Source organism: Garra rufa, chromosome 11, assembly GCF_049309525.1.
Source record: "Garra rufa chromosome 11, GarRuf1.0, whole genome shotgun sequence".
NCBI classification, from domain to species: domain Eukaryota; kingdom Metazoa; phylum Chordata; class Actinopteri; order Cypriniformes; family Cyprinidae; genus Garra; species Garra rufa.
The window spans coordinates 3342236-3363321 of record NC_133371.1 but is presented as its reverse complement, the minus strand read 5'-3'; the positions used below and the strand labels follow the sequence as shown (position 1 = coordinate 3363321).

The following is a 21086-nucleotide window of genomic DNA, read 5'->3' as shown; positions in this document are numbered from 1 at the left end:
AGTGTATTTTGTGATTCAAAAATACTGTGTGCAATGTTTTGCTTCCAAACTGTGCTTGTGCTATCTTTGTTTACAGTAAATGCCTCTTGGTTGGATATTTTTTGATGTGATGCAAGGACATTCAGACATTGAAGTGTGGCTTAAGTGGGGCCACTGTATGTGTGCACAACACTCATTTGCACAATATTCAAAGAGAAACTAATGTCCTGCGTGACACTTCGCAGCACACTTTTGTAAAAAGCTCATCTTTAATACTACAGACAAACGCTTTTTTCCATCGACTTCGTGAACGTGATGGTGAGCAGCGGCCACATTCACCGTCACATTCTTCAAGTGCCTGCCTCTTTCTGCCAATCAGTCGCGACATTGTAACTGCCTAGCTCGTTTTCCTCAACCCAGACCTTCAAACGACAATCAAAACGCCATAACTCGCTCTTAAGAAGCAGCTACAAGTCTTTCCTGCTTATTCGTGTCTTTTTACGGTCACATGGAGACGGGCCCGACGTTACTCCGAGCCTATCGTCAGCTCATTAGCATCCATTGCATTGAAGAGAGGCAGTTAGCAGGCGAGGCTAACTCCAGGATCCCCTACAGCTGCTGCTGTGACTGCGAGTTCAGCGCCAGAGCGCTACACTACAGACGCGCCGCGATACATGCAGCCAGCTGACAGTTTGATGCTTTGGCGTTTAGTACGCGCCGCGCTGTCACGGCATTCTACGCCGAGCTTGTGTGGGTGCGTGCACGCGGAGCTTTCCTACCCCATTCCGCCGTGTGTCTGCGAGCGGAGGCCGATGTCAAGAGTGACGGCCGGCCGACATCACCCGAAGTGTCCGCCGCCACTGCGCAAGATCCTCCCCGGCTGTGTTAAGCGACCAATGCGATGCCCCGAAGTAAAGCCGCTGGTTAAATATCAGACGCTTCAGAATGTTGTTTCGGTTCTGCTCCGAGCGGAAGACGAGTCCCGGGGAAGACGGCAGATCATGACTCCGCTGTTGGAGACGCTGTCTGCATATTCCAGCCCGTAGTGTAGAGGTAGCAGAAGGCGCTCAGACAGACAGCCGCTCTTGCGCTCATTACTCAACTCACTGTACACACATATGAGTGACACGCTCGCTCTCTCGCTCACTCACTCACCCAGAGCTATATGAGGACTGTTTCCTGCTGTGTCAATGAGCTCCTCTCATATTAGATCATAACAATACACCATCATCTAATTAGCATACATTTTTAGATTAAAATATACTGATTTTTAGATGTCATTAGAAAATGTGCATGCATATGTATATGATTGCTGATGCAAAATCACAATAAAATAAATAATAAACAGGCTACAGAACAAAACATTTATGTATGTATGTATGTATATGTGTGCATGTGTGTTATTAAAAGGCATTATGATAATAAAATATAATACAAATGTAATAAAATTGTAATATACTGTATATACACACACATGCATATACACAAAAGGCCTTTTAATATAGAGAGAGCATAAATTCCACAAGATATGTACTACTTGCATGCACACATAAACAATATAGTCACTAGAAAATAATAATAATAATAAAAAATTAGGAATTATCAAATTAAAAGAATAATACAGAATATTAATACCATAGTAAACAAATCCTTCCTGTATTATTGTTATATACTATCTGTTATGCTCATGTTTTGTCTGAAGCTACAAGAAAATATTTGCCAGTCACAACTTTAAAATAGTCAAAGTCAGCAAAAAGTAGAATTTAAAAAATATGAATAAAAATATGAATAAATACAATTATACATATAATATAAGAAAAATACAATATACAAGTAAGGGCACATGGCAGAGAGTAGTGCAAATAGATTACAAATAAATTGTAAGTATGATAAAGTGATAGAGAGCAGTCTTGTAACAGACAAGAGTCTTATGAGGTAGACTATGAGGTAGAAATATCCAGGAGCATTTAAGATATGGCCTCTTTATGGTCTACGTTTAAGTTAAAACAATATGTTTTAATCTAGAATAACACAGGAGCCACTCGTGGCTGTGAATGATCAGAGTATGTTTTTTTTTTTTATTGGTTCACTAAAACTTTGAGGAACAGAGTTATGGAATTGTAGTTGGGTGAACGAAGCTCACATCTGCTTTGTCTGAGACATCAGACACATAACCTGATCTGACAACAGAGGTATCAGATGTATCAGCCCTCTTAGATCACTCCTTACCTGGCATATGCCAAGATCAGCGCTCTCTCCCCAGGAGGCATGATACCCTGTGATACATTTGGACCCTCATAGCTGGGTGTTCAGCCGTCATTTCACAGGTGAGCACTCCCTCTGGTGGTGCAGGAAACTGTTAAAAGTCCAAAAAGTCCTGTTAGCGAAGTCCTTATGATTTTAGTGCTTTACTGTAAGGTTGTCAAAGCAGACAAAGCTTCTAAAACAAAACTATGGTTATGTAAATGTGCATCTCAAAGTGAATTAACCATAGTTTCATATCCGGCAGACTTGCACTAAATGCACCCAAAGTTGCACCACTGAGAAATCAACCCCTCTAAACTGAAGCGCAAGCTAATCTAATTGTGCGCATACAAATAGCTCCTTTATGAGCTGCTTGTGTTTATATTTTTTACCCCGAGGAAACATGCGTTATAATCACATATACATGATGAAACCTAGAGAAATTCAGGATTCTAATTAGGCTGTTAAATTTGTGTTGTAAACCCTGCTGAATGGACAGAGTGGTTTACAAAGTTGAAAAAAAGAATTGCACTGGCAAAAGTGTAGTCCTGGAAAAAAAAAATCTGGGCTCTTTTTCTTTTGTCTCCCAGATCTGGTGTTGTATTACAATCTCAAGTGCCAAGCCTTGAGGAGAAAATGAGAAAGAGAGAGAGATGGATGAAATATACTAAAAAGACAGTAAGAACATTTGTAGAGATATAAACTCGTGTAAAAATCGTTGGGCTTAACCTTCATGTTCAGTTTGGAATCCAATAGTCCCTCAGGCCATTCTACTTGCCTAAAAACACAATTTAAAATGATATTCCACCCAAAAATGAAAATTCTGTCATCATTTATTCGCCCTCATGTCATTCCAAACGAGTATGGCTTTCTTTCATTTGTGGAACATAAAAGAAGACATTTTGCAGAATGTTGGTAACCAACATTGAATTCAACCAACTGAGCAATTTCCACTTCTTCGGAATTCTATTGTATTTTTCCCATTGACTTCCATATATTTGAAGAAAACTACATTGGAATTCAGTAGTTTGTTGCCAGCTTTTGAATTCAATGTTGGTTACCAACACTCTTCAGTTACATTCCACACAAGAAAGCAAGTCATACAGGTTTAGAATGACATGAGGGTGAGTAAATGAAACAGTATTTTCATTTTTGGATGGACTATCACTTTAAAGGGATAGCTTACAGAATTAGTGGAAATCTATTCACCATCATATTGTTCTAAACCAGGAATAGGCAACGTTGGTCTTAGAGAGCTGATGTCCTGCAGAGTTTAGCCCCAACCCTGATCAAACACACCTGAACAAGCTAATAAAGGTGTTCAGGTTTACTAGGGCCTGAAATTATCTTACTATCCACAAGTTTCCTATGCCCCATATGGCCTTGTGTCAAAAGTGAGAGCATCTTCTGGTTTAAAGTAAAGAAGCGGGACGTGACACTCATCCATTCAACAGGTGACAGGAGTGACGGGCAAATGAAGCCTCGTGAAGCACCAAGACTTTCGGGAAAAGATTCAATGCTTCGAGAGTGTCGAATACAGTGCTATATGGTGGTTAGTAAAAAATAAAGCTCCGTCGGAAGAAGCATTCACCACAATTTTCACAGAACGACTTGTGTCCCTGCTGAAAAAAAACAGCTATAACCAGCCTAGGCTGGTTGGCTGGTCTTATCTGGTTTAAGCTAGTCCCTCAGGCTGGTCAGGCTGGTTTTAGCTGTTGGTTTCCCAGTCTGACCAGCTAAGACCAGCCTGGCCAGGCTGGAAAAGTGGCCAAAACCCCTCTAAATCCAGCTTGCTGACCAGCTATGACCAGCTAAAACCAGGCTGGTTGACCTGCTAAAACCAGCCAACCAGCCTAGGCTGGTTTTAGCTGTTTTTTCACCAGGGGTTACATGCACAAATAAAAGTGTTACCGTGTGTGTGTTTGTTTGTTGAATTTTTGACTCTGATAAATTAATTTACCCATTAAACAGTGTCATTAAATGGCAGTAATTAGGTAAGTTCCAATGAAAATGTACTCACAAAGTAAGATCTGGGGGTTCGAACATTCTGACACGCAAAGTGAATCGCGCACATGACTGGACAGAAAGTGAGGCTTCGCTTGTCACTGGTTTCGTGATTTCTACATTAACAACACAAGCCTCGAATCAAGGCTTCATCTGGCATGCCCTTTAACACATGCTCTGATACCTTGATTCAAATGTCACATCACTAGTTGACAGTCATTCAAGATTTAGCAATCCAAACTTGCTAATGATGTGGGAACACACAATTCGAACAGTATATGTTGTCCCTAAGAACTGCAATGACCGTAATCTCTCATAAAAGTGTGAAACAATGGCTATATCGCCCTCCGAAGGACACTTCGGAGTGAAAACAATCATGGCCGCCATATTGAAGTGCTCATAACTAGCCACTTCAAAGGGCCTTTTGGAATGAAGGATTTCGAAGGGTACAACTGATGGACACTTTGGACTCCTATGATCCTTTGTGCAGATCCTTTGCATGATGACGGCACCTCCAAGTGGTCACAGGATGATGACGCAGAAGGGCACTTCAAGTTGTTTGGTCCCCTACACCCTTTAACCCTTCAAAGCTCTCACTCTGGAGGGTAACCCCTTTGAAGGGATTAGGGCATAGGGATGAGCCCTTCTGAGTTGAATACAGGGTGAGCCTCTTCACTAATTAGCACAAAAAATACCGTTGTATACTACGTCCACTGCCTCATCGGAAGTTGTACCCATGTTCTTTTGTACAGTAGCACCCCCTAGAAACTTGTGGAAAGGGAGATGAGAGGGCCTGTATTACTTACTATTGGAGAAAGCATAACGGCTAACCCTGCTGAAAAAAACAGCTAAAACCAGCCTAGGCTGGTTGGCTGGTCTAAGCTGGTTTAAGATGGAAGTAGCTGGTTTTAGCTGGTCTCCCAGTCTGGTTTTAGCTGGTGGTCTCCCAGCCTGACCAGCTAAGACCAGCCTGGCCAGGCTTTTTTCAGCATGGAACTTGGATCACATGTCCCTTAATAACCAATCACATTACAGCCTTGACTTCACTGAATTTCATTCACAGCTGTACGACACTCATTCGCCGTTTACAGATACCATAGGAATGAATGAGAAGTGTCGTAAGCTGAATTCCACTTGTTGCAAAAAGTCAGTGACTTCTCTTATAAAACAGCATTTTTTTCATGGTAAACTCTAAAATAGTTTAATCCAAAAGTATTAAGTGTAAAACATGTTGAAGATTAGCAGATAGGCTGTTGATTCATTAAATAAGCCATTTTGTCTTAAAAAGCTGCTTACCCTGCTGAAAAAAACAGCATATGCTGATTAGGTAAGATATGGTGCTGGGATGCTGGTTTTAGCTGGTTTATACTGGTCCTTTGCTGGTTTATGCTGGTTCTTTGATGGTTTATACTGGTCTTTTGCTGGTTTATGCTGGTTCTTTGCTGGTTTATTCTGGCCCTTTGCTGGTTTATGCTGGTCCTTGACCAGCAACATGACCAGCATAAACCAGCAAAGGACCAGCATTAACCAGGGGTGCGTTTCCCAAAAGCATCGTTAGCCAACTATGGTCGCAAGTTCTGTCGTTACCAACGTAGTTCAATGATTGGGTGTTTCCCAACACCATAGTTCAAACGAACATTCGCAAACAGCGTCGCAAACTTGCGTGGTTGGAACTACAGCTGTCGACCTGTGGTTAGAAGCATTGTTTCTTGTTAGTAAGACATGTGGGCTTAATAAATTATGTTCTTGGGGTCCGTTCTTCGTACCTCGCTAACTAAATTAGCTGGATTTGATTGTTGACGATTTGGCATGATCTTGGATTGTTTGGTTCTTCGAAGCTCATCCTGGACTTGCTGTCATAGCAACAGCTCTGCAAGCTTAAACCTGCTCTGGAGCAGGTTTATTTCATGTAAACAGGATTTAGGCTGCGCTCCTGGCGGGTTATGATTGGTTGAAATGGCGAGGTCACATCTGATTGGTTAAAGAGCACGACTGACGCGGACTGACTCACGTGGGAAAAGAAAAGTATCTTGCAAGAAAGTGTATATATATGACAGGTTCCAAAAAATATTTGGCAGCACAACTGTTGATATTATCCAACATTGATCATTCTAATAATAAATCAGCATATTAGAATGATTCCTGAAGGATCGTGTGACACTTAAGAATGGAGTAACAGCTGATAAAAATTCAGCTTTTCATCACAGGAATAAATTCTATTTCAAAGTATGTTAAAATATATTAAAAAAACTAAAACATTATTTTATTTTGTAAAAACAATTTGCAATATTACTGTTTTTTCTATATTTTTAATCAAATAAATGCAGTCTTGATGAGCATAAGAGACTTCTTTAAAGAGTATTACAAGTCTTACTGACCCCAAACTTTTGAACGGTAGTGTATAAAAAAATAAAAATAAAAATAAAATAACACATCAAGGAAAAAACATGTAACATGGGCAGCATTAACGCGTTTAATTTGTTCACTACTTTTTGCCAGCCCTCTCTCCTTGCTTTTCCAGCCTTTGCAGTATTTCCTTGCGTTTTAATTAAACTCTGAAACTCCTGAAATCCCTCAATCAAGAGTTCTTGCTCTGCTGCAGAAAAATACTGAGCTCGCTCCTTCGTCATGTTCGCCGACCAATCAAAGCGTTGCCGATCAATGTTTCTACTATCTATACGTAGCCCCTTTTAAGCCACCCAGTGATCTCAAATAACTTCATCCAGCTATACTAATCATCAACAACAGGTGCGTTCGGAGAACCGGAATAGCGAGCTCATTGTTAGCGTGATGATTTGATCTTGGATGTGTCATTTGATCCTGGATGTAGTAAGCGAGGTACGAAGAACGGACCCCAGGTCTCAATTTGCAAGCTAACACACAGTACAACCTATATCCTCAATTTTATCTAAATATAAATGCATTTTAATCTATGTATTTTTGTGCGTCCTTTATAACCGCCGTTTTTGAATAGTGCGCATGCGCATAAATGCCTAAGGGAACCCCGGAGTATGACGTAAGAGAGAACACGCGATGAATCAAACATCAAATAAAGTGAAATGACAGGGAACAAAAAACAATAAATTAGTCATTAGGTGCCATGTTCAATATAGCTGCATTTTTGAGATCTCTAATCAGTTAAATAGCAGAAGTTATTACTCTGTGACGTCATTAACAATGGCCCTAAGTTGTTGAACTAATGTGGTTCAAACGACAGAGATGCAACCATGTTCGGGAAACAATTGTGACTAGCTAGTTCGTTTCAACAACAATGCATCATACTAAGGAGGTTAATCAGCGATTTACGTCGTTGTACGGGAAACGCACCCCAGCTTAGGACCAGCATTAACCAGCTAAGGACTGGCATTAACCAACAAAGGACCAGCATAAACCAGCTAAAACCAGCACCAAAACATACCTAACCAGCATATGCTGTTTTTTTCAGCAGGGTATTCACCGTAGTGAAGCATCTCCTCCATTGATATCCATTCAAAAAAACTGCTCTTGTCTCCCTTCCCAAGTACTGCCAGACCGGTGACTTTGCTAGGGCTACTTGTAGGTGAGGTTTTTTCAGGGTTGGAGCTAAACTCTGCAGGACATGGGCACTCCAGGACCAACATGGACCCTGTTCTAAACTTGTATTACCTTCTTTCTTGTGCAGAACTTAACAGAACAGCATACACTCTTAAAAATATACGTGCTTCATAGAAGAACCTTTTTTGTCTAAATGTCTCCATAAAAAAAACTTTTAACATCTGAAGAACCTTTCTGATTCACAAAAGGTTCTTTGTGGTGAAAGAAGGCTTCAGATTATAAAAAAGTAAAAAAAAGATATGGTTGTTTAAAGAACCATTGACTGACTGGTTCTATGTGAATCCAAAAATGGTTCTTCTATGGCAGGGATCCTCAAATCTGGCCCACGAGATCCATTTTCCTGAAGAGTTTAGCTCTAACCCTAATCAAACACACCTGAGCATGCTAATCAAGGTCTTCAGGATCATTAGAGAATCACAAGCAGGTGAGTTTGATCAGGGTTGGAGCTAAACTCTGCAGCGCATTGGCCCTCCAGGGTAACATTTGAGGAACCCTGTTCTATGGCATCGCTGTGAAGAACCTTTTAAAGCAGGGGTTTTCAAACCTGTCCTGGAGCCTCCCCTGCCCTGCACATTTTGTATGTCTCCCTTATTAGGCACACCCAATTCAGGTCTTGCAGTCTCTACTAATGAGCTGATGATTTGAATCAGGTGTATTAGATGAGAGAGACAAGCAAAATGTGCAGGGCAGGGGAAGCTCCAGGACAGGTTTGAAAACCCCTGTTTTAAAGCACCTTTATTTTTAAGAGTGTATAGTTAAAGTCAATGGATTTTTCTGTACAGGATTAGAATGATATGAAGGAGTAAAATTGTGAGACAATAGTTGTGTCCCAAATGGAACTGTGCACTATGATATACTTAAAAGTCTAGTGTATGAATTTTAGAAGGTTTAGAAGAAAAACTGCAACTGTTGAGTACATAAAGTGCATTCCACACGTTTTTTTGATTAGTGCATCATCCAAGCATTTTAAGTGCACTTTCCTGTTGTTGAATTTTTCAGTGTGAACACACTACTCACACTATTTTAACTATAAGATGGAATAAGTGTGTGAATTGAGACACAACTTGTGTGTTGCTGAGGTTAAACTGACCCTAAACAGAAACAGTGTTACTAGTAAGGAGTAATGTACAGTCAGCAGGTCATTATCGTAAAACAAATACTGACAGTGTGGCTGTGTGTCATCTTTATATTGACCAGCTGAATGGACAATATCTTGCTAAATACATGGCTATGTATCAATTAAACACATAAACTGACATAAAATATTGATTTAATTTAATATGTGAGAAGAATGAGACCACAGTGGGTTACCAAAGACATGCAAGTAGCTATGTAGGGAATCGGTTGCTATAGGGACAATGGTCAATTACTATTATACCACAAATATTTGACCATAGAATGCATGATTGTTCAAGCAGAATCAGGTGCTCCAAGAGGGCCAAATAGTGATATTAGATAAACATGGTCACATTTCTGGAAAGTGAAGCATATTAAAAGATTTAGAAGCATTTCAAAATTGCTTCACAAGGTCTCTGGAACAGTAACAGAACATCTTTTTAAATCCTGAATAATGAGTAGCTTATGCCTGCACCCAATGAATGTGATGATTAATATCCATCACACAGTTATTTAATTATATTGCCCATATAAAATAATCTTGAGTCTGCAAACAGCAGCAAATAAAAGCATCAGAGACCAGACAGCCTTTTGAAACAGAGACAGAGAGACGCCCAAATCATGTCCTCCTGGCACTGATCATTTAACACACAGAGAGCATGATGTGTGTTAATACAGACGTTGGGGATGCGTCTCCCTCCTGCCCATCTCGCTTCTTCACTGTTACCGTCAGGCGCTGCGTGCCACGACAGCAACCGCATCAATTAGGCAAGGAAATGAGAGTTAGACGCAAGAACCAAACAGAATATAAAGAGAACGAAAATGAGACAGAAGAGGAAGGTCAAGAGTAAAGGAGGAGAGCGAAACAGTGGGGAATGAAAGATCCTGAGGAGGAGAAAGGGGGAGAAAGAGTGCGAAAGCAGTGTTGTCATGGAAACTGGCAAGGATCTGAAGACCAAAACAAGAATGTAAATTGGTTTACCCTCCGCGAGTCTGATGGAATTGGATAACAAGAGGAGAGGAATAGAGTGAGGGAATGATAAAAAAGGAAGAGTGATGTATGATTGAGGCAGAAAGGAAATGGTTATGACTGTCAAAGTCACGTATTAATCAGATCAACCTGAAATAATCAAACCTGCACAACACAAGCTGCAAATATATCAAATCTTAGGAGAATAGCTGGTTCAACAGAAGCAATTGGAAGAAAGAACATCTAATTACGCAGCCAAATCAGTGACTTAAGTAATTACGAAGTGCTTTTAATTAGCCTTGGGAGGAACTAAGGTGGGTTAAAGAGAAGCTTGTGAGTGTGTGTAACTCTGTTTCTTTGTAGCCTTGTTTGTCTTTCACGAGTTTAATTTAGCTTGTTAGTGCTGGGGAGTTCTCTGGAGACTTGGAGCTTCCCCCACATCAGTGTTTTATAGAAAAATGAAATAACTCCATCACAGACAGCCACCGGCGGGAAGAGAGAGAGCAGGTTGTACGAGTCCCAACGGGAAACTGAAGATATTAGGCATAGGGAATCTGATAGTAGTTACAGGCTAATATTTGAGAGTCTACATTACTTGTATCACCAGTGTATTTTTTTTTTTTTTTTAATTATTCGAAATTGGCACAGGCAACATGTGGAGAATGATAAGATAGTATTTTATCATTTTGGTTAAAGATTTTAGGTTTCATTCTTATTTGGGTATCTACAGAGATATGACAAAATATAGGATCAGACATCAAGGCACAGAACTCAATATTGTCAAATACAATGTGAAATAAAAATTTCCTGATAATTTACTCACCCAGATGTCACCCAAGTTTTTCATGTCTTTCTTTCTTCAGTCAAAAAAAAAACAAAAATAAAGTTTTGGAATAAAACATTAAACGATTCTTCTCCACATAGTGGACTTCAATGGGAGCCAACAGGCTAAAGGTCCAAACTGCAGTTTCAATGCCATCAACATGATCCCAGCCGAAAAATAAGGGTCTTAGCGAAACAATCTGTCATTTTCAAAAAAAAAAAAAAGAATATACTTTTTAACCACAAATGCTCATCTTGCACTAATTCGACCTCATGCATTATGCAGTCATGTTGGAAAGGTCCTGCATGATTACAAGCTCACCCAGTGGTCACAAAGCAAATGTGCAAGGAAAGTCAAACGCCCTTTACAAAAAAAGGTAAAACAACAATGTTGAATGAGATCCTTCTTTTTGAACCGGAGTATACAGACAAAAAACTAACCATGCATGACCTTTCCAATGTGATTACATAATGCATTGTAAAGTCGTTGACGTGCATCACAGAGCTAGTTCAAGACGAGCATTTTTGGTAAAAAATTGACAGTTTGTTTCACTTGATAAGACCCTTATTCCTTGGCTGGATCGTGTAGAGCCCGTTAAAGCTGCAATTTGTATCTTCAACCTGTTGATCCCCATTGAAGTCTACTAAATGGAGGAAAATCCTGGAATGTTTTCCTCAAAAACCTTAATGTCTTTTTGACTGAAGAACGGAAGACATGAACATCTTGGATGACATGGGGGTGAGTAAATTATCAGGACATTTTTATTCTGGAAGTGAACTAAACTAATGCGTTTGCATAACAACATGAGCCTCAGAAAGTAAAGAAAGTTATCAAAACAAATGATGTTCAAAATGGTAAGCAATCATTGCTTTGTTTATGTTTCGCATATACACTGTCACTACCAGTCAAAGGTTTGAACACACTTCCCCATCAAAGAAAAATGGGAAGTATGTTCAAACCTTTGACTGGTAGTGTAAACATATATCTTATATGTGACCCCGGACCACAAAACCAGTCATAAGGTAAATTTTTACAAAACTGAGATGTGTACATCATATGAAAGCTCAATAAATAAGCTTTCTATTGATATATGGTTTGTTAGGATAGGACAATATTTGGCCGAGATACATCTATTTGAAATCTGGAATCTGAGGGTGCAATAAAATCTAAATATTGAGAAAATCACCTTTAAAGTTCTCCAAATTAAGTTCTTAACAATGCATATTACTAATCAAAAATTACATTTTGATATATTTATAGTAGGAATTTTACAAAAAAATCTTCATGAAACATGATCTTTACTCAATTTCCTAATGATTTTTGGCATAAAAGAAAAATCAATAATTTTGACCCATACAATGTATTTTTGGCTATTGCTACAAATATACCCCAGCGACTTAAGACTGGTTTTGTGGTCCAGGGTCACATATATCCTTGTTTTGGTTTCTCTTTTTGCATGACAAATTTTGGCCATCCCAAATCGCACACCCTAAACCCTTGTGGTCTTCCTCTGAGTCTGCACTATTGTGACATAATGTCGCTTTGACTGTCAGGTAGAAGTCTGCTGCAGAGCTCACCTTAGTGCAGGCTTGGCAGATGTGTGCATCGAGGGCGAAAATGCACATGAATTGTGCTATTAAGGACAGGGCCATAGACTATCGATACCTGCTGATTTAGACAGTTAACAACACTGACAGCTTTCATTGCCACTAGCTCTTTGAAGTCGGCTTAGTGTGTCCAGGGCTTGAACTTAGTATAAAGTATTTTATACTTTTGATGCGAACACTTGGCATATATGTATATGAACGCACAACCAACGCTTCAACCTTGTCCTGTGTCTGTGCTCTTTCTCTTCAAAAGTTATTACTGATAAAGATGTTTTTGTACTTGTTTAAACCAGAGTTGAAAGTGTTTCTTCAGCCCATTCAGGAGCTGGCTTCTTGTTGCTGTGTCTCAAGTAGTTTGTTGTTGTTTATGCTCTTCAAAGCAATGCTTGCTTACCATTTTGAATATGAATCTTGGGTATGAATCGCGTGAAAAACATGACTCACGATGAAAGAGCTGAAAGATGAGATCAAAAAACAAGCTAATACGGCATGTTTGTGACTGTGTTTTTACATCACATTAACTTTTGTTCATACTATAAGGTAGGTTTAGGTATAGTGCAGATGGTACGTTATTTTAAAACATCACAGGGCAGTAACCAGTCTATAATTTTAATGGTAGATTTATTTAGACAGTGAGAGACAAAATAATAACAAAAAAATCGAAAGAAACGCATTTCAAAAAAGTTATTGGATACAGGTGTCGTTTATCCCCTTAGCATTCCAATGTTCCACCCGCAGAACGTTTTGCATTGAGTTAAGTTTGACAGGAATGCTAAAGGGTTATACAGGTAAAGAGCTCAGATTAGGAGCAATCTCTTAAAGGGAGTGTTCTAATATAATTTTGTTACCTGTATAAAAGACACCTGTCCACGGAAGCAATCAATCAATCAGATTCAAAACTCTCCACCAAGGCCAAAACCAAAGAGCTGTCCAAGAACATCAGGGACAAGATTGTAGACCTACACGAGGCTGGAATGGGCTACAACCCTGCTGAAAAAAAACAGCATATGCTGGTTGGGTATGTTTTGGTGCTGGTCCTTAGCTGGTTAATACTGGTCCTTTGCTGGTTTATGCTGGTCATGTTGCTGGTCAAGGACCAGCATAAACCAGCAAAGGGCCAGCATTAACCAGCTAAAACCAGCATCCCAGCACCAAAACATACCTAACCAGCATATGCTGTTTTTTTTTCAGCAGGGAAGACCATCGCTAAGCAGCTTTGTGAGAAGGTGACAACAGTTGGAATGATTATTCGCAAATGGCAAATCAGCCCAGAACTACACTGGTGGATATTGTCAATAATCTCAAGGCAGCTGGGACCATAGTCACCAAGAAAACAATTGGTAACACACTACGCCATGAAGGACTAAAATCCTGCAGCACCCGCAAGGTCCCCCTCCGCAGTAAAGCATGTGTACAGGCCCAATGAACATCTGAATGATTCAGAGGAGAACTGTGTGAAAGTGTTGTAGTCAAATTAGAGCAAAATCAAGCTCTTTGGCATCAACTCAACTCGCCGTGTTTGGATGAGGGGGAATGCTGCCTATGATCCCAAGAACACCATTCCCACAGTCAAACATGGAGGTGGAAACATTATGCTTTGGGGGTGTTTTTCTGCTAAGGGGACAACTGCACCGCATCAACTGGATAATCAATGGTGCCATGTACCATCAAATCTTGGGTGAGAACCCCCGCCAGGGCATTAAAAATGGGTTGTGGATGGGTATTCCAACATGACAATTACCAAGGCAACAAAAGAGTTCCTTAAGAAGAAGCACATTAAGATCCTGGAATGGCCTAGCCAGTCTCCAGACCTTAATGCCACAGAAAATCTGTGGAGGGAGCTGAAGGTTTGAGTTGCCAAACGTCAGCTTCAAAACCTTAATGATTTGGAGAGGATCCGCAAAGAGGAGTGGGACAAAATCCCTAATTTAAGATTTTTGCAATCCTGGTGGCCAGCTACAAGAAAGGTCTGACCTGATAACTTTTTTGAAATGCGTTTTTCTGGATTTGTTGTTGTTGTTGTTATTCTGTCTCTCACTGTTCAAATAAACCTACCATTAAACTTATAGACTGATTTAACGTGCTGTAACTGATGAAAATAACCATTTTTACCCATTTTGTCAAATATTGTGCTGCAAAGAGATATACTAGTTTTAACTTGTCTATAAGCAATTGGGCAAGCAATAAGGAATAAGTGTGATAATCAACGGCTTGCCATGCATTAAAGGATTTTAATTGCCTCCGTGTTGTGCATTTAAAATCTTTTAATGCACGGCAAACCGTTGATTATCCCTTACTTACATTTTGAGTCAGAACTGTGGGGACATGTACAAAACCAACGTCACATAAAACCTACCAAATGTACGTTCATCTGTTCTGGGGGGAACTAACCGAACACTCTTTTAGTGCCACTCAGTGGACATTTCATATTGAATGTGTCACGAAATGTACATGGTGGTAGGTATTTCATGTCTTGGGAAAAAGTTCCCACAGGTACGTTTTCATCATAGTTGCATAAGTTGCATTTACATCACATGCATTCTATTCATACCCTAGAGCAGCGGTGTCCAAACCTGGAGAACTCTGCAGAACAGTGGACTTCCGGTAACAGGTTTAGCCACACCTGCCCTAAAGTATATATGAAAAACTGGAGTATATTCTGTGCTTAAATCCTGTAAATACATAATTCTGGCATGATTCAAATGAATCTGACAGTATATGATTTACCTACAAGCAATGACGTCTACTACGGTCGTCTCGAGATCGAATCCCTGCATTAGGAACATTCCCGATCCTGTCTCCCTGTCTCTCTCCCACTTTGCTTCCTGTCACCTCTCCATAATAAAAAAACGGCAAAAATTGTAAACAAATGGGCACCATTTAAATCCTTGTATTCTGGCAACACAGTTTACCTAAAAGCCATAACACACCAGGCTGACACTGGGACATCATTGAGCATCTATTAGCTTTTGTGGCGTTACAGACCTGTTGGCAGCTTTTGGCCAATGGAGCATCTTGAATTGGTGTTGGCCAGTCAATGAGACTTCAAATAGTAAGCAAGTGCTGCTTTGCATTTCCAGTTCCAGTTCCAGCTGCGGTTTTCCCTATATTCGAGTGCAAAAAAAAAGTGAAAATTATATTATATACAGTATTTGTACTGTATATAATTATACTGCCGCCTGCTGGTACAGACAGAGATGGCACATTCAAGTCCTGGTAACTTCGTAATTATGAGTTCTGTAGTGATAATTACGATGTCCAGTGCGTTTAATCACTTTGATCTGAGCAAGATGACGACGTACCATTTCTAAAATGTTTAACTCTACTTTAAAACAATGAATGTAAACATTCTGAAAGTGTTTTACTTTTTAATGTGTGGTTTTTATTCATTTTAACACATTCATCATCAATACGGATCCTGCATTTATTGTGACATGTTTACTCCCCTAACCTGAAAACTCTGGATATAAAGAAAGTTCCTTTGATGTCAGTTTGGTGTGTCACAGCCTTAAAATGAGTGAACCATTTAATATCCATGCATTTAGGAAGAAAATATCATCCATTTTGTATTCATGTTGACTCTATGGAAGTATATATTTTTGCGGCACAGTGCTTTAATCACATCTGCCACTCTGGCTTTGTTCAGTGGTTGTTTCTTTGATGAGAAATAGCAGCCACTCGCCGCAGTTTGTCCTCAAATAGCGAAGGACATGTCACTGATGATAGAGGGTTCATTCAAGGCTGGAACACTTCCAAGGCCAGGTACACTTCATACAAAGACTGGTGTTAATGGACATTTAGTCATAACACACTTGCTGAAGGCAAAGTGAGTCACTTCCCATAAATTCATTCTCCTCAATGACTGAAAGCGCATTTTGTGCATGTTTCCAGTTTCAATACCTTCAATCTCTGATCTTTTTACATTTTCAAAGCAATACTTTACTCTTCCCACATCTAGCTAGCCACCCACCTTCCTTTTTTCCTTTCTTTCATTCATTCGTTCTTTCTCTCTCTCTCTCTCTCTCTCTCACACACACACACACACACACACTCACACACTCAAACATCACGCAGATGTATTTTAACACTCTGAGCTGCTGGAATCCCATCATTAGTTGACACGCTCACAGTCTTGCCTTGATAGGTCAGTTGCCTGGCAACTAATGGTTTCCGTGGTGACAACAATACCCCTGCCATTGTGTCTGTAAGTCATCTTAACCTGCTCCTCGCCATGAATGACCCTCATTTCGGAAAGCACTCCGCATTATCCCGCTACTGCTCTCATCCTCTGCCACACAAAAGGCAAAACTGCATTTTTAAGCATCAGAATGTACACCACGCATCTAGACACGATGTGTTATACATGCAGGTGTGCAAAATGGCACATGGGTGGTTCGTGTTCTGGTAAAATTACCTGTTGATTGACGTGTTAATGCTCAAGCACTGTAGAGTTAATTGGGCTAATGCAAGGTTTTGTAGGGCTAATGAGGCACTAAATAATTCATGAATTTCCCAGCAGTCCCTGTTATTAGAGGTGGGAAATGTTCTGCTACCTGCATATACACGTGAGCGTGTTTACTAGAGTATCATTGTGCTTTCTGAGTCTGCTATTTTGTTCATGAATATTACATCAGGATTTGATTTGATTTTTTTTAGGATTGTCAAGAATATTGCACAATTATATTACATATGGGTACTCTGCCAGGCAAATGTTTGGATTGATAAAATGTGACCCTGGACCACAAAACCAGTCTTAAAGGAACACTCCACTTTTTTTGGAAATAGGCTCATTCTCCAACTCCCCTGTGTTAATAAGTTGAGTTTTACCGTTTTTGAAATCCATTCAGCCGTTCTCCTGTTCTGGAGATATCACTTTTAGCGTAGCTTAGCATAGATCATTGAATCCTATTAGACCAATAGCATCGCGTTCAAAAATGACCAACGAGTTTCGATATTTGTCCTATTTAAAACTTGACTCTTCTGTAGTTATATCGTGTACTAATACCGGCGGAAAATGTAAAGATGCGATTTTCTAGGCCAATAAGATTAGGAACTACACTTCCATTCCAGTGTAATAGTCAAGGAAGTTTGCTGCCGTAACATGGCCGAAGCAGGTGCAGTAAAATAATTTCAGGCGCTGCGTGATATTACTGTGCCTGCCGCGTCCATATTATGGCAGCAAACTTCCTTGACTGTTACACCGAAATGGGAGATTTTAGCATTTATAGCTGCATTTATAAAGTGCTTACTAAAGTGTTTACTACTGTCTATTAATTTAGAGATGAATTGACTATTCACTAATGCTTAACTAATGGTTCACAGTGTGTAGTTATTATGAAGTGTTACCCAGCAGGGTCCTATCCTAACAACCATACATCAATGGAAAGGCTTTTTGGCTTTTTGCTTTTTCATAAAGTGTTTTTTTCAGCCGAGTGGAAAGAAAACATCCAAAAGCCACTGTTAAGTGTTCCTTTTATAGCACTTCATCTATTTGTGTCAATAGATTTCAATTACAATAAAGGCCATTTTCTCAAAATGTTTTTTTCTCCTACACTGAGCCATAAATCCCCACTGTATTTTTATTATTCCTGTCTATATCCTGAAGGTTTTTTATAGAGGGATTTGTTCATATACAATTAGCTTGATTTTATACAACAATTCATTTCCCAAAAATGGTAAAAATCAAAACAAAACAAAAAAACATGGTTTTCTGTCTGTTCAAAGTTTTTTTCTGAATTATTGAGGAACAAAATGAGACCCAAAATCCCCTCTGTAAAAACATTTGAATCCAGTGTTTAGATTTTTGTACTAGAAATGTATGCAAATGAGTGCATATTTCATTAAATAATGCCTCATTTGCATATTTAACCTAACATTTTAGAAAACTTGTAATACAAAAAAAATGTTAGCAATCAATCAACTGGGTAAGTAAGATGATAACTATAAGGTATTTTTTTTTACCCTTTTCACCTGCAGTGAAAGTAGTCTCCTATGCCCACCAAGGCTACATTAATTTAATTAAAAATCCAGCAAAAACTGTAAAATTATGAAATATTTTTACAATTTAAAATAAATGTTTTGCATTTTAATATATTTTAAATGTTTTTGTGTGGTTTTTTTCCTGTGATGCAAAGCTGAATTTTCAGTGTCACATGATCCTTCAGAAATCATTCTAATATGCTGATTTGCAGCTTACTTATTACTGGTGCTCAATTATTAATAATAATAGTTCTTATTATTACAAATGTTGAAAACATTCATTAATTGATGAAAGCTTACAAGAACAGCTTTTGATTGATTTTGTAATATTTTAAATGTATTTACAGTCACTTTTGATTCAATTGCTGAATAAAAGTATTACTAAAAATATTAGTATTACTTTTTCTTTTTAAAGTAATTACTATATCACAGTTTCTACAAAACTAAGAACTAAATTATTACTGCGCCTGCTTCGGCCATGTTACGCCAGCAAACTTCCTTGACTATTACACCGGAATGGGAGCGTAGTTCCTAATCTCATCGGCCTAGAAAACCGCATCTTTACATTTTCCGCCGGTCTTAGTACATAATATAACTACAGAAGAGTCAAGTTTTAAATAGGACAAATATCGAAACTCGTTGGTCATTTTTGAACGCGATGCTATTGGTCTAATAGGATTCAATGATCTATGCTAAGCTATGCTAAAAGTGACATCGCCAGAACAGAAGAACGGCTGAATGGATTTCAAAACGGTAAAACTCAATTTATTAACTCGGGGGGAGTTGAAGAATGAGCCTATTTCCAAAAAAGTGGAGTGTTCCTTTAAATGGTTCACTTTATTAAAAAAAAAAAAAAAAAAAAAAAAAACTGATTATTCTTTGTTCTTTAGTCAAGTTCTTGCATAAATTGGAAGTGTGGGTCTTATATATAAATACATCTATCCAAATCCTGTGTTACAACTCACCCCACTTGTGGGGTAGGTTGTAACAACGTAAGTCTTTGTATTTGACATTATCTCACATATGCAGATTGTGCAGTACATGTCCAAGTTTATTTGTAGTAAACAAATGTGGCTATATGTGACCCTGGACCACAAAACCAGTCATAAGGGTCAGTTTTTTGAAACTGAGGTTTATACATCATCTGAAAGCTGACGAAAAACGCAGAAATACAGCTATTTGAAAATCTGGAATCTGAAGATGCAAAAAAAAAAATTTAAAGTTGTCGAAATTAAGTTCTTAGCAATGCAGATTACTTTAAGTTAAGTTTTGATATATTTATGTAGGAAATTTACAAAATATCTTCATGGAACATGATCTTAATATCCTAATGATTTTTGGCATTAAAGAGAAATCAATAATTTTGACCCATACAATGTATTTTCGGCTACTGCTACAAATACACCAATGCTTCTTAAGACTGGTTTTGTGGTCCAGGGTCACATATATCAAAGTTTGAGAGATCTAGCACAAACAACCACTGAGTTACTGATGCTCAAACCAAACAAAAAACATCTTCTGTATTGAATTATTTGGTCACACCACACACTAATTAAAATAAACCGCTTATACAGTAAATGCTTTATCAAAACGGCAACACAATCACACAGTGCGTATGCACAAGACCACAAGATGGCGCGAGAGTCTTACCTAACATGGCTCACACCTTTTGAGAAGAGAACGCTACTAACACACACTGTTTACTACAGTTGGACGGACTGTAAGTACAAGCTCGTGCTGATGTGCAATAGGCCTAGTGATTATAGTTCCAAATTTTCGAGCACGTTTTTATTCACAATAAATATACCATGCAACTTTGTGAAATTAGGTGCGCAGCGTAATTAATTCATATATGTTACCCTGGACCACAAAACCAGTCATAAGGTTACATTTTACAAAACTGAGATGTATACATCACATGAAAGCTCAATAAATAAGCTTTCCATTGATGTATGGTTTGTAAGGACAGGACAATATTTGGCCGAGATACATCTATTTGAATATCAGGAGTCTGAGGGTGCAAAACAATCAAAATACTGAGAAAATCACCTTTAAAGTTGTCCAAATTAAGTTCTTAACAATGCATATTACTAATCAAAAATTACATTTTGATATATTTATAGTAGGAATTTTACAAAAAATCTTCATGGAACATGATCTTTACTTAATTTCCTAATGATTTTTGGCATAAAATAAAAATCAATAATTTTGACCCATGCAATGTATTTTTGGCTATTGCTACAAATATACCCCAGCGACTTAAGACTGGTTTTGTGGTCCAGGGTCACATATAATTTGTCACTTTCAGTTATATATCTTCACGGCATTGGTGGGTTGGTAAGTTGTTTTTAAATTATGGTTCAGTAGACTTAAAAATATACAACATGGCAGCACAAAACCTACATCATGGCTTTGTTGTGATAAATGAAGTCGCTGTGTTTCCAGGTTTCACACATACAAACATACTTGTCGCAGTGCGTCTCATCTGGAACGTGAGCTCTTAACAATCTGGACGGCATTAGATTCTTTTGTCTCTCTCTCTCTTCCTCCTTTCTTCTTCCTTTCCTCCTTTCCCCTCTGTTTTTACTTGGTGCTATTCATACTCCTTTCATTAAGCGCTGCCGCTCCCACAATGCACTGCTCCCGGGCTGCCTGGCAGATGTTTCACAGTTAGATCAGTGCGAGTGTGTTTTCCTAGATTTTAGGCATGGATGTAACTTTAAAGGAAGCATTAATGATTTTCATTTGCACACACTAAACATCTGCACGT

At 38.8% G+C, this 21086-nt stretch overlaps 1 protein-coding gene across 3 annotated transcripts in view; it reads right to left on the bottom strand.

The window, feature by feature from the left end:
• The window catches only part of bcl9l (bcl9 like), a 69043-nt gene extending 67732 nt beyond the window's left edge, over positions 1-1311 (bottom strand). For 2 of the 3 annotated variants that reach the window (XM_073850338.1, XM_073850339.1), the window contains exon 1: positions 759-1310. The gene's annotated coding sequence lies outside the window, so the exon portion shown is untranslated. Of the gene's footprint in view, positions 1-758 lie in introns of all 3 variants that reach the window. The other variant, XM_073850340.1, reaches the window with a different exon arrangement.
• Between the last annotated feature and the right edge of the window lie 19775 nt (positions 1312-21086).